The 16,734-nt window shown below is 38.3% G+C and overlaps 1 protein-coding gene across 2 annotated transcripts in view; it reads right to left on the minus strand.

Annotated features, from left to right (window-relative positions):
- LOC150109375 (ubiquitin carboxyl-terminal hydrolase 46-like) overlaps nucleotides 1-15,592 on the minus strand; it is a 111,370-nt gene extending 95,778 nt beyond the window's left edge. The window contains exon 1 of one of the 2 annotated variants that reach the window (XM_090407786.1): nucleotides 15,457-15,592. The gene's annotated coding sequence lies outside the window, so the exon portion shown is untranslated. Of the gene's footprint in view, nucleotides 1-15,169; nucleotides 15,327-15,456 lie in introns of those variants that run through there. The other variant, XM_090407779.1, reaches the window with a different exon arrangement.
- Nucleotides 15,593-16,734: the final 1,142 nt, after the last annotated feature.

A 16,734-nucleotide genomic window follows, 5' to 3' on the forward strand; every position in this document is an offset into this window, starting at 1 on the left:
TTGAGAAAGCATGGGAATATAACAAAGATCTGTATTTAAGTTTTGTCGATCTGGAAAAGGCATATGATAAGGTGCCAAGAGAGAGGCTATTCAATATGCTAGAGCTATATGGTCAATAGGGAATTATATCAAGCAATACTTTAGTCTTTATTTGAGTTCTAAGTCTGCAGTTAGAATTGAAGGAAGTACAGGAAGGTGGTTTAATGTCGAATCTGGTGTAATACAAGAATGTACATTATCCCCTCTGTTATTCATTATCTATATGGATCACAGTATGAAGGAAAGTGATATAAACATGATATCACAATTGGAGATGTTAATATCAGCTCTTTGCTTTATGCAGACGATGCTATACTTCTAAATAAATCACTACAAAGTCTGCCAGATTCCATGAATAAATTGAATAACTGTTGTAATAGATATGGCATAAAGGTCAGCAATAAAAAGACAAAGACAATGAAAATAGACAGAATCGTTAAAAATGTCAACTGCGTTGTGAACGGAGAACCTGTTGAACAAGTAAAAGCATTTCGGCTACTTAGGCACGATTTGTACTGAAGATGGTAAATTAAATATAAAAATAGACAACAGAATCAACAAAGCTGGTATGGTAGGAAGTCAATTGAATAAATTCATATGGAATAAGAGAGAATGAGTTGGAACACTAAATTAGCTGTATACAAGATAGTGTTCAAAACCAAATATGGATCTGAGAGCTGGGTCAGAAGTAAAACAATTGACCAAAGACTAGAGACCGTAGATATGAGAGTCCTGAGAAAGATTATAGGCATGAACAGATGACATCAATGGCAATATCATATTAAAAACAAAGATATTAGTAAAGAACTTGACATTGTCAGCATCCAGGAATGTGTTAGCAGAGCTAATCTCTGGTGGTATGGTTATTTAAACAGAATGGGTGAGGAAAGATTAGCAAAACAAGTGTTCTCTGCCAGGTTGGCAGGAAAACGACCCAGAGGAAGATTGATGGTGGATTGATATGGTACAAAGTACCTTAGACGATAGAAATATAAGATCTGATATAATATAAGTCTTGACAAGTAACAGACTGATTTGGAGGAAAATTGTAGATAGGAAGTTAGTAATGATGTAAATTTTTCATGTAGTACTATCATATCCTGTACACCCCTTGAGGGTGTACAGGATATGATAGTACTTCATGAAAAACTACAAAAACTATCATATACTACAGGATATGATAGTACTACATGGCAGGAATTTGATGTTGATGATGATTATAATACTCAGAACTTTTAGTACTATTAACCTTAAAAAAAAAAAAAAAACGAATTGCATGGCTTGTAAAAATTAAGATGTCAACTGGTCAGTGTTTTAGAATTAAATGAGAGAAGCATGTTTCTACACATGAGAAACATTTATGTAAAAAAAAATCAAAGCAAAAATTGAATATCTGAATCTACTTGCTCACTTACTCACAATTCTGGGTTACTTGAGAGCAAGAATTAAAATGGAACATGTTAACTCCAACAATGAATGACAGTAATGAAGCTACAGTAATAAAGAGTGCCTTATGAATTCTCATTACTGTAGCTCTTAATACATTCATTCAGATAAGGAAGACTCACCAGTGGTTACCAAAGTGCTCTTTTTTTTGCCCTATGCTTTTCCCTCCATGGAAAAAACTGTCATCATGTTCATTGTGTTAACATATTGTAATTAATGTCTGAGGCAAAAAAGATATATTTGAATTTTCATATCTGTACTGCAAATAAATGCATATGGGAAAAACTTGTGTGGTTTTATGTAAATATTGGTACAAATAAAGGAAATATGCATATTAGGAAGGAGGGGTGGATTTTTTCCATTCATCCTATTTATATGATAATGCCTACAGTCATCAAATGTTTCAAGCTTTCAAGATCATCTATGATAAATGCCTGTAAACACTGATCTACACAACATCCAGCAATAGAGCAACAACCTAGTCATCTTCCATGTTTCTGAAACACAATTTGCATGTTTTCTTATAAGAAAAATAAAATAGAAGAGAGAGATCTAATCCTGACTAGGTCTTGCTTCTTGGACAGACTCCTATTCCTAGTCTTTCCTGGAATAATCACATCACTTCTATAGGATCTTCAGCTTCTAGAAAACTTGGCATACTTTTTCACTCATGACATTACTTTCTTTCTCTCTCTCTCCTGTCCGGAGAGAGAGAGAGAGAGTAAGGAACACCAGTTCCTTACTCTGTTGAAATCTCAAACCTGCCCACCCTTGGAATACTGTTCTCACATTTGGAGTAGTGCCTCTTAGACTTATCTAAAAAATTTTGATGTAGTCCAGAAGAGAAAGGGTTCAGTTGACTGATAACCCTCTCTTACAAACTGTCTTCAGCCAAAAGCTGAAGACAGTTTGTAAGACAGTTTCTGCTGTTTCTCTTCCATAGATATGTCCCTGGTCACTGTTCGGTAGGCCCAGCCTCCATTATATCCCCCCCTCCAACAATTCTCTTTTTATAGTTGAAATGCACAACTGTTACTCCCAATGTCTTTTATAACAACAGTTCTGAGGAACAGCATTCCTCATAAAGTATTTCCCCTTTCAACTCTTTAAGAAGAATATCAACAGATTAATTTGATCTTGATCCAAACCCACACATAGCATTTATTTACTATACACCTTGTGGCAGGAACAATAAAATTAAAAAAAAAAAAAAAAAAAAACATGGGTTTTAGAATGTTGCTTATCAAAAAAACATCAAAACAGGTTGGCAATAACTGCATTTTCTCATCTATTCATCTGTTCATTGGACATCAACAAATGCCATACGGTCACTCAAATGCTCAGTGATGTGTCACACCAATCCTCACCATGTGGTCCAGTTGTATGCTTTTCTGGAGGCTTCAACTCTCTGAAGATCAGTCACTAAGACACCATCCATCTCACGGCTGACAGTCTACCCCTTCCTCTTTTTACCTTCTATAACTGTTCTGAGAAGTCCTCCTTCCATCCTTTCAATGTGTCCAAAGTATTTCAACTTTCTTCTGTCAATATCCTGAAGGAGCCTTAATGTTCTACTGATCCTTTCTAGTACCAATCCATTTGTCTGCCTTTCAGTATATGATATCCTTAACAGCCTTCTGTAACACATCTCAAAAGCAGCTATCCTTTTCCTATCAGACTTCTTTAGGTTCCAAGTCTCACATCCAAAGTTGCTGTTGGTAAAACAGCAGCATCCAAAATCCTCAACTTTGTTCTCATGGAGACTAATCCATCCTCCAGATTTTAGACAAGTCTCTCTCTCTGACTGTTGTTTTAGTTCCTTATCATCTTCTAATGTCTTCTGAACAACAATTCTTCCATTAATAATGGATCCTAGGTACTCAAACTTGCTGACTTGATTTGATTCTTTCACCATTAAAGTACACTTGTTTCTCAGGAGCTTTCTTGTCTGTATTTCCTTTGAGAACAATAATCTTTGATTTACTGGAATGGAGCTGAAGTCCTCTGTTCTTACTGATCTTTAAAAAGTTTAGTTTAATCCTTTATCCAAGTGTGTGCAAACAAAGTTTGCACCTGAAAGTATCTTCAGGACTGGGGTAAGGTAGTGCAATGCCAGGCAACTCGTTGCAAAGGTGGAGAAAGCTCTCTCTTCACTCCTATCTCAGTATCTCCCATAATGCAAAGCACATCTCCTTGCAGATATGTGTAATGCTATGCATTAAGGCAAGGGCCACTACCCATACCGGTTTCGACCTTTATTGAGGTAGAATGGAAGTTCATGTCTTTCATCATCGGCCTTTGAAGTATAAAGATTGCTGAGGGTCAGCAGGTAGTAATAGGGGAAGTTAAAGAAAGGTAGAGTAGGATAGTAGGAGGTAAAAAGAGGCCTCAGTCAACCTGTTTAGCTGTATAACCCAGAGGTTGTGGCTAAAAGGTCTGTAAAACATAATCTCCTTACACCTGTTCGAAAAAAAAAACTTAAAATTTACATTTCATTTTACCTGAAAAAACATAACTTCAGATTACATTAATCTAGGTGTGTCTGGAGACGTCATTTCGTAACCCCTAAAGAAAAATGTTTGTTACAATTTGGAACTTAGATTATTCTTAAACTATGCCTTACAACTGAAAAAAAAAATAAATAAATAAAAAAAACTGCGATAGCGGGATCCGTATTGAGGTGGACTTTATCAACCAAAGAACTGAGAGTTGGGGGAAGAGCCCGGCCCGAGTGATGCAGCCCACAAGGAGCTGCACCGCCTTGCTGTAGGCCTTCACCGCTCTGGTTCTCAGGTCTGCCCCCTCCTATGTGGAATAATGTGAATACACAGAAACAAAACCAAAAGAAAAAACTTAGAAGAAGGGGCTTTTTTTTCTTTTTTTTTTTTTCCAATGCTTATAGAAATGGGTTTCTTGGATCAGGAGGATATTAATTTTGTGCGTTAACATTAGCTTCCAGACAGCGCTTTGCGCAAAAGGGTTGCGTAAACCGTTAGTGTTTAGAGTGGCAATTTTAAATTCCATGTTGGTGTTTAGAAGAAGGGGGGGTTTTCATCTGTTCGTGAGTCTACGTGAACCACATCTGGTTCTTCGTCAGAGCTGTTTGCGTCCGTATCAATAATGAGGTTGCCTTCATATTCCATATCTGTGTCGCTGGCAATCCGTTCCGTGGTTATGTGTTTGGTCAAGGGGTTTTGTGCCTATTGCTCCACGTTGGCCTGTAATTTGGGTGTTATCTGATTCGTCCTCCGATGACAGTAGGCTGCTTTGTTTAGCTTTTTTCTTTTCCTCTTGTGCGCTTTGTTGAAGCGCTGGTTGTGACAACTTCTTCCTCTTTCCTGCGCGTTTTGATGTTTGCAATCTCGATGTTGGCGGTTTTGTCTTTCGTGTGGCAAGTTGCCTTGGGTATCTTACCCATTGGGGTTTTTGTGGAGGTTATATTTTCCGCTGTTGCCCCTTTTTTGGCCTGATGGCAGAGCTCTGGAAAATTGCTCCTTGGTAATACCTCAGGTTTTCCCGTGGGTGTAGCCCTGACCGGTGTTATGGTCCCTCCAATTACTTCTGAATGCGTCTTGTGCGAGCATGTGTCAACTTTGTGGGTCAAGTCCCCACATTTAAGACAAGGTTCTGTGCAGCTTTCTAATTTGTGCTTCGTTGATTTGCAGTTTTTACATTGTATTCTCGGGCAGTCTGCCCCAAGGTGTTCAGCAGAGTCACATCGAAAGCACAATCTTTTGATACCCGGGTAGTTGACCATAACCCTTGTTTGGCCCAACTTAATGAAGTTGGGAACATCTGTTTTCATATCCATCTGGATTTCTACTTCTCCTGTTTTCCAGCCTTTGTATTCTGCGTGTTCAATCGCTTTGATATCATGAATTTCACCCCATTGACTAAAGAATTTCTTAATGTCGGCTTCGTTCTTCAGGTATTCTAAGGGAAATCTGGTTATTTTTAACGTTCTGCGTAGACTCCCTACTAAAAAAGGCTCGATTGTTTGTCCCAAACAAGGGAAACCCTCTAATAATTTTCTTCTTGTTTGGTCATTTGTGACCACAATTTGAAATCTCTCCGTTGAGTACAGTGTGAAACCATATATGTTTACTGCCCCTACTGTCTCTATCAGAGCTTTCTCTAACGCCCGCTCGTTTACGGGCTGCTTGACCTCGATACCGAGCGTCCTAGTTCTGGGCAAAAAAAGCGGCATTGTTAAAGGAATTCCTAACTACTGGCTGGAGAAAGGGGATGTAAAGGAGGGCAAAATCGAGGAACGCTAGGCGTTCCTCAGGGCAAGCAAAAAGATACCGGAAGGGATAGATAAAACAACAAATAAAGAAAAAAGAGGTCTTACCAGGGCTGGGGTACCACTGTAGAACCTGAGCATGGAGCTCTCTATTCGTGCTGCTGGAACTGGATCTTCTTTTGGACTGGGAGGCACAGGCTGTCTAGCTGATCCTTTGGGTAGTGCAACACCAAAACTCTCTTTCTCTTCGATCTGGAACTCTCCTTTAGGTCCTAGTTGTTGAGGTCTCGTCAGTGGGAGCCATGCCCAGTAGTGGAGATACAAAGGCAGAAGCAATGGGAGGTCATCCTAACCTATAGGAGTTGCCAAAGGGTATGCCACCTTATTATTAAATTACTCCGGATTCAGAGAAAGATGTTGAGATTTATTTTTCACTTGGTTAGACTATAATAAGTTTAGTTTAATCCTTTATCCAAGTGTGAGCAAACAAAGTTTGCGCCTGAAAGTATCTTCAGGACTGGGGTAAGGTAGTGCAACACCGGGCAACTCGTTGCAAAGGTGGAGAAAGCGCTCTCATCACTCCTATCTCAGTATCTCCCATAATGCAAAGCACATCTCCTTGCAGATATGTGTAATGCTATGCATTAAGGATTAAAGGATTAAACTAAACTTATTATAGTCTAACCAAGTGAAAAATAAACTCTCAACATCTTTCTCTGAATCTGGAGTAATTTAATAATAAGGTGGCACACCCTTTGGCAACTCCTATAGGTTAGGATGACCTCTCATTGCTTCTGCCTTTGTATCTCCCCTACTGCGCCTGGCTCCCACTGACGAGACCTCAATAAAGGTCGAAACCGGTATGGGTAGTGGCCCTTGCCTTAATGCATAGCATTACACATATCCGCAAGGAGATGTGCTTTGCATTATGGGAGATAGTGAGATAGCAGTGATGAGAGAGCTTTCTCAACCTCTGCAACGAGTTGTCTGGTGTTGCACTACCTTACCCCAGTCCTGAAGATACGTTCAGGTGCAAACTTTGTTTGCTCACACTTGGATAAAGGATTAAACTAAACTTATTAAGTCTAACCAAGTGAAAAATAAACTCTCAACATCTTACTGATCTTGTTAACATTGTCAAGAATTTGTCTTAGTTCTTCCTTGTCATTACAGAGGAGTACTGTATCATCAGCATACCTCAGATTACTGATCAATCTACCACCTATCCTTGAGCTCATCCAATGCTACACACACGATGTTCTCAGCATATATACTAAACAAGTGAGGAGAAAGTAGACATCCATGCCTAACTCCCTTTCCAAATGAAGCCAATCGGTTAATCCAACCTGTTTTCTTATCATGGCTTCTTGCCTCCTGTATAAGTCAGCTATCAGACTGATAGTGTTGAGGAAACCCCATTCTTTTCATTACTTACCACAGTTTCACATTCTGAACACAATCAAAAACTTTAGAGTAGTCTATGAAACACTTACATAGGGAGTCTATATTCTTTGATCTAAATTCTATGATCTGTCTAAGGCAAAGGATCTGATCTCTGGTACCTTTCCTAAAACCTGCTTGTTCCTCAGGCATCTCTGCCTCAAACCTTAGCCTCAATCCTATTTAGAATTAACTTTAATAAAATCTTGCTTGCATGAGATATTAAACTAATAGTTCTATAGTTCTTGCAATTCTTCAACACTCCCTTCCTATGTACTCGCATGAAAACTGACTTCTTCCAGTCTCTAGGCCAGCATTTCCCAGATTTTTCCTATGACGGAACACTTCACAAAGCCTGAAATTTTCATGGAACACCTTGGTTATTTTGTAATGTATTAATAATTAATTATGGCATAATCATAAAGATTATTAGTACACTTATGTATACGGTGTGACATGTTGACAAATATAAAATTATATTTGAATCAGTTATCAATCACTGGACTAATGAAATCTTGTAGCATATTGTAGTTTCCTCAGGCCAACATCATTAAATTAATTTGTGCTGATTTTCATTGCTACATCCCATTCTGATCACCAAAAATTTATAATATTATTATTAAGTACTTACAAATGAATGCAGACTTTTTCTCCTGTGTGTGTGTTGGTAGTTTTTCCCTCCTTTTGTACATCCTGGAGATCACTTTGTAGGCTGGAGATGAATGAATCACTATCTGTTGCGTCACAAACACCTTCAATAAGAGATTTCTTAACACCAAAATTAAACAAAGTCCCTTGTCTCTTATCCATATTAAAATTTAAATCTGTAGGCCTATTACTTTTAAAAAATCATGGCACTACGGTTTTGAAACAAGCACTTTCACCCTACAATACGAACCTGTGACGAAAGTATTCAGTATTACTTGATTTGAGAACCAGATACAGACTACCTTGATCTTCAATTCCAGTGGAAAAATTTTCTTTATACTTCCTTGCTGATCGGTCACTAACATTTGCAACACAGATGTTATTTCGTTCAGTTTTGAGAACAGAGGATACGCTGCCCATTGTTGTAATCAGCTTGCAGGCAATTTTTATGGCCAGTCATAAACAGCAATATTCCCTTTCCCCAATGTTGAAAGATTTTGATGTGTGAAAATTAACAATAATTCATGAATATTTCCATGTTTAAAAATATGCAGCTTGGTCACAGACATTTGCAACACAGATGTTAATTCGCTCAGTTTCGAGAACAGAGGATACACCGCCCATTGTTGTAATTAGCTTGCAGAAAATTTTTATGACTGGTCATAAACAGCAGTATTCCCTTTCCCGAATTACAGTGGGTGATCGGTTAACGAACAATTCGGACTGTGAACAAATCGGACAACGAAACACTTTTACGAAAGATTTTTATCTTCGGACAACAAACACATGTTTGGATAACGAACACCTCACAAAACAAACACAAGAAGAAGTGATGCTGTGTATAAGATTTGTAGAACTGTATTTTACTGCCATCTATGAACGGTTTCTGGAACGAAACTTTGACAGTTGTATACATAACCTTTTTTGTGCGCTAGTTGATTTCTGTTCTCTGAATTTTTGTAAGTGCTTTTCTGAACTTTTTATTTAAAAAAAAAAACTGATAATATTATGGGGCCTAAAAGGAGTGGAGTGTCAAGAACTGTGCTCACCATAGAAACCAAGCAAGAGATAACAGTCAAGGTAGAGAGTGGGCAGAAGATGTCTGATGTTGCTAGGCAGTATGCCTTGAATAGGTCTACAGTAGGCACAATCTTCGCTAAGAAAGATATAATCAAGACTCAAGCAGCTAAAGGAGTAACGAAAATCACATCTGAGAAACAAAGACGTGACATCCATGAAAAAATGGAGAGATTGCTTTTAGTTTGGATAAAAGAAAGGGAAATGAAAAGAGATGTAACTAGTATGACTATCATTCAAGAGAAGGCTAGAGAAATTTTTAAAGAACTGAAGAAACAAACTCCACATTCGTCACATGAGGAGATAGAATTCAAGACTGCCACTGGATGGTCTGCAAAGTTTAGAAGGAGATCTGGCATTAAACATGTGGTAATGCACGGTGAGTCTGCTAGTGCAGATAAAGAAGAGGCTGAGAAGCTCTGTCTCAAATTTCAAGAATTCATTAAAAAATGATTTTGTCCACAACAAATTTTCATTCTGATGAAACTGGTTTATTTTAGAAGCGCATGCCGACCTATACCTATATCACGAAAGATGAGAAAAATATTCCTGGGCATAAACCCATGAAAGACCGATTGACGTTACTTTTGGGAGCTAACGCTAGTGGTGATATGAAGCTTAAACCGCTTCTTGTCTATCACTCTGAGAACCCTAGAGCATTCAACAAAAATTCCATAATTAAAGAAAGACTGCCAGTGATGTGGAGATCAAATGAAAGGGCATGGGTCATGCAGGTTCTTTTCAAAGAATGGATGTTTAAAGTTTGTGCCCCAAGCATCAAGGATTACCTTCAGACGAATGAATTGCCATTGAAAGCACTGTTGCTATTGGACAATGCACCAGGACACCCAAAAGATCTTGAAGATAATTTGCTAGAAGACTTTCCCTGGCCAACAGTTCAGTTTCTGTCTCCAAATACCACTTTGTTAATTCAGCCAATCGATCAGGAGGTTATTGCGGGTTTCAAGAAATTGTACACTCGCACGCTGTTTCGTCGGTGTTTTGAAGCATGCAGTTCTCCTCAATGACGACATTAAAAACGTTTTGGAAAGAAAAACGTTTTCTATGTATTCTTGAAGCTATTCGGCTCATTCAAAAGGCGTGGTCAGAAGTCACTCAACAACAGTTGAATTCTGCTTGGTGAACGCTGTGTACATCCTGCTTTCAGGGAGAGGGAGATGATGTCCTTGAAATTATGGATGAAATTGTGACAACTGCTAAAGATCTGGAATTGGAGGTGAATGAAGATGACATTGAAGAGCTCATAATGGAACATGAAAATGATCTGATGACAGAAGAACTCTTGAATGACGAACACCTGATGCTATATTTCTAAAGAAATCAGCTACAAGTCTGCAAGATTTCCTGACTAAATTGAATAACTGTTGTAATAGATATGATATGAAGGTCAGCATTAAAAAGACAAAGACAATGAAAATAGGCAATGAAAATATCACCTGCATTGTGAATGGAGAACCTATGGAACAAGTAAAACATTTCAGCTACTTAGGCACGATTTTTAGTGAAGATGGTAAATTAAATATGGAAATAGACAACAGGATCAACAAAGCTGGTATGGTAGGGAGTCAACTGAATAAATTTATATGGAATGAGACAGAAATTAGCCAAAACACTAAATTAGCTATACAAGACAGTGTTCAAAGCAATTTTAACTTATGGATCTGAGAGTTGGGTTAGAAGTAAAACACTTAACCAAAGACTAGAGACCTCAGATATGAAAGTCCTGAGAATGATTAGAGGCATGAATAGATGACATCAATGGCAATATCATATTAAAAACAAGGATATTGGATAAGAACTATATTGTCAGCATCCAGGAATGCATTAGCAGAGATAATCTCAGGTGGTATGGTCACTTAAGCAGAATGGGAGAGGAAAGATTAGCAAAACAAGTGTTCTCTGCCAGGTAGACAGTTAAAAGACCCAGAGTAAGACCAAGATATAGGTTGGGTTGATACAGTAAAAAGTATAAGAGAAGTGGAAGTAACCAATTTCATGAGTTCTACAAAGACCAGGCAAGGAGAGTGACTTGGTTGGTGAGAGTAGCTAAAGAGAGGTATGAACAGCAGTTAGCTAATGAAGCTAAAAAGAATCCTAGGGAGTTCTTTCGATATGTAGCCAGCAAAAGAAAGAATGATTATGGAAGGATGACATTGATTGGAGGAAATGGTATAAAGACAGCTGTTGCAGAATGTGTGGTGGAGATACTTAATGAGCAGTTCATAAAGATCTTTCAATCTTGTGAATGTGACTTCATGGAGAGATTAAGAGCAGTTGATGATGGGGAGGAGAGACTGACTGTAAGTGAGCAAGAGGTGTTTGGGGAGTTGAGTAAACTAGATGTAAATAAGGCTGTGGGACTTGATAATATATCACCGCGTATTCTGAAGGAATGTGCCAGAGAGTTGACACCTGCCTTGACATATTTTTTTAATACGAGTCTTGCACTTGGTCAAGTCCCTAAAGAGTGGAAGGAGGGCAAGATTGTGCCACTTCATAAAGGAGGTGATCGAACTCAAGCATCAAACTATAGGCCTATCTGTGTGTCAGGTGTTGTGGTTAAGTTGTTGGAGAAGCTTGTGAGAACTAGGATCCAGAGTTGGGTTGACAACAATGGTATAATCTTTGATGGACAGCATGGATTTGCTAAAGGGAGGTCGTGTTTTAGTAATCTACTTACTTATTACAATAAAGTGACTGCTTCCTTGGACAGAGGAGAAGGATACACAGTAATATACTTGGATTTTGCAAAAGCTTTTGATAGAATACCTCATGATAAGTTGACAGTCAAACTAGAGCAGATGGGGTTGGATATTAGATTAGTGCATTGGATTGGAGACTGGCTATCTGATAGGTATCAACAAGTTGTGTATGGGGGTGCAATATCCAGGAAAAGGAAAGTCACTAGTGGAGTGCCTCAGGGATCTGCCATTACTATTTAACTTGTATATTAATGATATTGACGAAGATTTGGATGGAGATATTCAGTTGTTTGCAGATGATGCAAAGTTGGGATGAACCATAAAGAGTAGTGAAGATGTTGTGGCCTTGCAAGAAGACTTGAATAAATTGAGTGATTGGGCAAGCAAATGGGGATGTGAGTTCAATGTTGCAAAATGTAAGGTTTTAAAATTTGGAAAACAAAGATGGGATGCAGAATTTATGCTTGGTGAGAATATATTGTTGGAAGTAGAGGAAATAAGAGATCTGGGAGTGATAGTGGATAAGGATCTAAAATTTAGGGGACACATCGCCAAAATTGTGAAGACAACACAAAGACTTCTGGGAATGATGAGGAGGACACTGACGTGTAGAAGTAGGGAGATTCTTGTTCCATTGTATAAGGCTTTGATTAGGCCACACATGGACTATTGTGCCCAGATTTGGTCACCTGGTTTTCAGAAGGATGAAGAGATGTTGGAAAGGGTCCAAAGGCGACTGACTAAGGTAGTTTCTGACCTCTGGAATGTCGAGTATGAGGAAAGATTGAAAAGATGTAATTTGCAGAGTCTAGTGGAGAGAAGGAAGAGGGGAGATATGATAGAGACCTACAAGTTGGTAAGGGGTTGTTATAGGATCAATGGTGGAGAAGTTCTACAGAGAATAGTGGGAGATCAGGGGAGAACCAGAGGTCATACCTGGAAACTGTATAAAGAGGGTGTGAGTAGGGGAGTGAGAGGCAGGTTTTTTTCGTGCAGAGTTGTGAATGATTGTGTCTTGCCTGAGAGTGTGGTGTCTGCAAGGAGTTTGAATGTGTTTAAGACCCGGTATGATGAGATGTGTGTGAGATAAAAGGACCTCCTAGATGAGTCTTTGACTCCATGAGGTCTTGTTTAATAATAATAATAATAATAAGACCTGATAATATTGGAGTTTTGACAGATAACAGACTGATTTGGAGAAAAATTGTAGATAAGAAGTTAGTAATGATGTAAATCTTTCATGTAGTACAATCATATCCTATACATCCCTTGAGGATATAAATCAGGAATTTGATGATGAACTTTTCCTTGTCTTGCCTGATGGCTCTTCTGACTTATCTATGTAATCTCTTATATTTTGCAGTCCATGTTTCTCTTTGTTTTTCCAACCACCTTTCAATTATATACTATGTTGAATCTGATATCCATGGGTCTCTTGGTCTTCTTATTGCAATGAGATACTTCTTGTCTGTATCCTGTATTATAACCTCAACTCCTTCCCAAAGCATTTCTAATGAGTATTCCTCACTAGTCTCCAAAAAATCATCCAACCGAGTTGATGTTTCTTCTGTGAACCCAACAGGAATTACTCTGACAACCAGTCTAGTGAGATGTGCCTGACTTGAAAGGTTTTGCAGTCTCAGTCTTCTTTTGGCTCTTACTAGCTAATGGTCTCTACCACAGTCTGCTCCAGAACAAGTATGCACATCAGAGATGTCCTCCACCACCACTGGAGAGCCAGGATGTAATCAATCTAGTGCCTTGACCTATCAATGTTAGCTGTCCAAGTATATGTCCATTGTGGGTGTTTCTGGAAGCAGGTATTGGTAATAACTAATCTGTTATCATGGGCAAATTTCAACAGTCTTTCACCACAGGCGTTACATTCACCCAGACCAAACATGTCACACTCAGGCCTAACTCTCATACTCTTTCTTACTTTTACACTAAAGTCCCCTAAGATCTAAAGTACATCTGTCCTTGGTAGGCAGTCCAAAACAATCTGTTAGTTTTCATAGAATTCCTCTCTCTCTCTTCATCAGGCCTATCTGTGTGGGATACATAAACTACCCTGATTGGCACATTGTAGGATGAGCTTCAAGTCTAATATTAAGTATCCTGTCATTAACAGGATTATAACCAAGAAGGGTTCTTGCCTGAACTATCTTCAGTTATCACAGCTACCTCATAATGCTTTAAGTCACCTCCTGAATAAACAACTAGCTTACTATCCTGTCTTTTGAAGTGACATATTCCATTTCATCTTTCGATGATGTCAATTTTATACCTCTCCATCTCTTGATAGACAATATCAAAAGTACCCATCTGTAGACTCTGAACTTTGCCTATGAAATTCCTCTCTAAGATTAATCCTACATCTTCTGTAGTCTTCATTCATAATATCACTGACTTTTGTTGGGGATTATAATATACTTCTTAAACAGGACCCTTTGCCTAAACCCTGGAATTGGCTCTGATTATTCTGCGTGACAAAATATGCAGCATGAGATGTATTATAAGGCACAACTATATTTACATTATGGAGTGAAGTTACTGCAAGAAAAAAAAAAAAAAGTGGTATGGATGCAGAGGTCCTTTCCACATATCTGTGAAGTTTTGTTCCTCAGTTCATCCCACATTAGCCAGATGGGTTGGGACATCTGCCTACTAGGTGAGGCAGACTCCACTGCACAAAATGAAATGAAATAGCAAAGATTTATCCCTAGCAATTATCCCTAGCAATTATCTCTACCGGGCAAAGGGATGAGAAGAAATGAAAGAAGGGGAAGGACCAGTCTACAGATAATATAACATGAAGTAAGGCATGATCCAGCATCAGGTACCTTGGGTTTGCCATTCCATACTCACTAAAGTAAGCCCTTAAGGTACCATGTTTCCTCCTCCCCCAGCACTTTGTAAAATCTTAAAACATACAATACTATATCTGATTTGGATATTATTTATTTATTTAAATAAGGATTTTGTATAATGTGTATGTGTGTGTGTGTGTGTGTGTGTGTACATATATAGTATTTCACCACAGATCAGGTGAGTAAACAAGTATCCAGTGCACACTAATATTGAAAGCTCCTTCCTATGACCTAATGACAACATTAAACTTATTAAAATTCATAACTACAATATACATATTGGGATATGACTTAAGCTTGGCTATAGTTTCCTTCGCAACACATCACAGAACAGGAACTTTCACTCATCCTTTTCCCTTGCGTTCAACAAGAGTTTTGGGTAAATCTACCAACAAGAATATGGCATAATTCAATATCTATATTATCCTATTAATTGTTTAAATATTGTTACATGTTTGTCGTACAAATATGTAACAATATTTTCTCAGCAAATGCAATATCCAAAACATATAAGGATGTTTAGCACGGCGGATAAGCCCGATATCATTTGTTCTACCTGTGTAACATTATTATCTTCAGACCTCCGTGGAGTACAAAAAAAAAACCTTATTTACAGTTCAAATCAGAATCACATTCCTTAATCTGATATTTATAAAAATAAATAAAATAAAAAATGAACGAACCTCATTTCTGCGACGTATACAATTATAAAACAGATTACATCGCACAACCATTGTGAACGATAGTCGTAAGGGTGAAAATAAGATAAACAAAACCGCGAATACTTTAATGTACATAAAATGAATTGGATGAATAAGTTTTATTACTACAGTTAATGCATGGGTACTATTTCAATGAATAGAAAACTTCTGATGAGAATATATTGAAACAATTGCTTTATTCAATAAGTGAGTCCAATGAAGTATCATTAAATTCACAAGAACGAAACTACTCCACTTGTCAAACTTACACTTCTGCGATACAATCATTAACACTTCAAACCATAGAAGTTGCAAACTACTGCCGTAGAATTGAATATTGAACAAAAGTTATCAATAGTTGAAGAATAAATCAGGAGATTCTTTTACTCGATTGTAGATAGAATCTTAAAGTTTACCAATGCTCCCATGCAGGGCCACGCCAACCCGAAGGTGCACCGCACCCGGGCGAAAACATTGACTTTAACACGACATAAACTAATATAATATTAATAACCCTTACTTTTAGATGTCTGACGGGCGGCAAATACCCTTGGCGCGCTCCTGCTCTCATAGATTAACAGATATTGCATCATTAAAATATAACAGTAGTATAATGCATAGTGGTGACGTTGAAAAAATGAAGGAACCATTAGTTTATATGGGAATTGTGATGAATGAAGTGGAGGTGAATAGTCTATTACAGAACCTTAATGTGAATACATCTGTGGGATTGGATGGTATACCGGCACGGGTCTGGCATGAAGCAGCTAATGAATTATCAGTGCCCTTGACCATGTTGTTTAATCTGAGTCTCAGGTCTGGCTTAGTCCCGAAGGCGTGGAAAGAGTGGAAAATAGTTCCACTGCATAAAGGAGGATCCAAGACTACTGTTGCAAATTACCGACCGATCAGCATATCAGGAGTCGTTGTCAAGGTCTTGGAGAAAGTAGTCAAGGAAAAAATACAGGAATGGATTGATGAAAATGAGATACTGTATGGGGGACAGCATGGCTTTGTGAAGGGTAGATCATGCCTCAGTAACTTGCTCAAGTTTTATAACACAGTGACGGCTGAACGGGATAAGAGTAATGGGTTTACAGTGATACTGCTGGATCTGGCTGAGGCATTTGACAGGATACCACATGGAATTCTAATCAGTAAACTGCAACATATGGGAATGGATATAGGGTTAGTGAGATGGATAGCTGGGTGGTTGATGGAGAGATATCAAAGAGTAGTTTATTCAGGAGTAGAGTCCAAAAAACGTCCTGTGACTAGTGGTGTGCCACAGGGTTTTGTTCTTGGACCACTGCTGTTTAATCTGTTCATTAACGATATAGGGAAGGGTCTAAGTGGGACAGTTCATTTGTTCGCTGATGATGCAAAGTTGGGTAGGGCGATAGTGAATGCAGAAGATGTCAAAGTCTTGCAAGATGACTTAGATAGATTGGAGTTCTGGACTAAGGAGAATGGATGTCAATTTAATGTGACAAAATGTAAGGTCATGCATTTCGGAGTGAAAAGATTAGCAGCAGTATACCACATTG

Source organism: Typopeltis vanoorti, chromosome 2, assembly GCF_054136105.1.
Source record: "Typopeltis vanoorti isolate ZY-2024b chromosome 2, IOZ_Tvanoo_1.0, whole genome shotgun sequence".
Taxonomy (NCBI): domain Eukaryota; kingdom Metazoa; phylum Arthropoda; class Arachnida; order Uropygi; family Thelyphonidae; genus Typopeltis; species Typopeltis vanoorti.